Genomic DNA, 1,004 nt, shown 5'->3' with positions numbered 1-1,004 from the left:
ATCTCAGACCCCTCCCAACTCCTCACCAGATGAACACAAATGCCCACACTAAAGGCCCCGCAGAACACCCACTTCCACACATAAAAACCTCTAGCTCAGTCTCTACTGTCCTGAACAAGATGTGTGACTTTCCAACAAAAAATTACAAGGCACGTGAAAAGACAGAAACAAACAATGCGCTGCCAAGAGACAAATCTGCAGCCAGGGGTGGTGGCTCGCTCACACCTGTAATCCCAGCACTTTGGGAGGCTGAGGCGGGTGGATCACCTGAGGTCAGGAGTTTGGGACCGGCCTGAACAATATGGTGAAACCCTGTCTCTACTAAAAACACAAAAATTATCCGGGCGGTGGTGCACACCTGTAGTCCCAGCTACTCGGGAGGCTGAGGCAGGAGAATTGCTTGAACCCAGGAGGCGGAGCTTGCAGGGAGCCGAGATGGCACCACCGCACTCCAGTCTGGGAGACAGAGCAAGACTCTGTCTCAAAAAAAAAAAAAAAGGAATCTGCGTAACTAGACTCAGGTGCGACACAGATGTTGGAGCTATCTGATAAAGAGCTTAAAATAATTATGATTAATAAGTTAAAGCCTTCAATAAAGAGGTGGATGATGTTTAAGATCAGATAGATTATTTCAGCATAGAGATGGAACCGTAACAAATAATGTAGCTCAAATCCCAGAAATAACAGACAGTAATAGAGATGAAAAGCATCTTCTACAGCCCCGCTGGAAGACTTAACATAAGCCAGAAAAGAATCAGTGAACTTAAAGACAGGTCCATAGAAAGTACCTAGGCTAAGACACAGCAGCAGAAACAGAATAATGCGCCCAAGCACTGTGAGAGAATATCAAATAATCTAACACACGTTTATGTGGAGTCTTTAAAGGAAAAAGAGAGGAGGAGAACAGGACAAAAGAAATAATAGCCAAGAGTGTCACAAACTTAATGACAGACAACAAACCTCCGAGCCACATAGCTCAGAGAATACCACACAGGAGTACCAAC

This window comes from Piliocolobus tephrosceles, chromosome 3 (genome assembly GCF_002776525.5).
Source record: "Piliocolobus tephrosceles isolate RC106 chromosome 3, ASM277652v3, whole genome shotgun sequence".
In the NCBI taxonomy this organism is placed as follows: domain Eukaryota; kingdom Metazoa; phylum Chordata; class Mammalia; order Primates; family Cercopithecidae; genus Piliocolobus; species Piliocolobus tephrosceles.
This window is presented reverse-complemented; position numbering follows the sequence as displayed.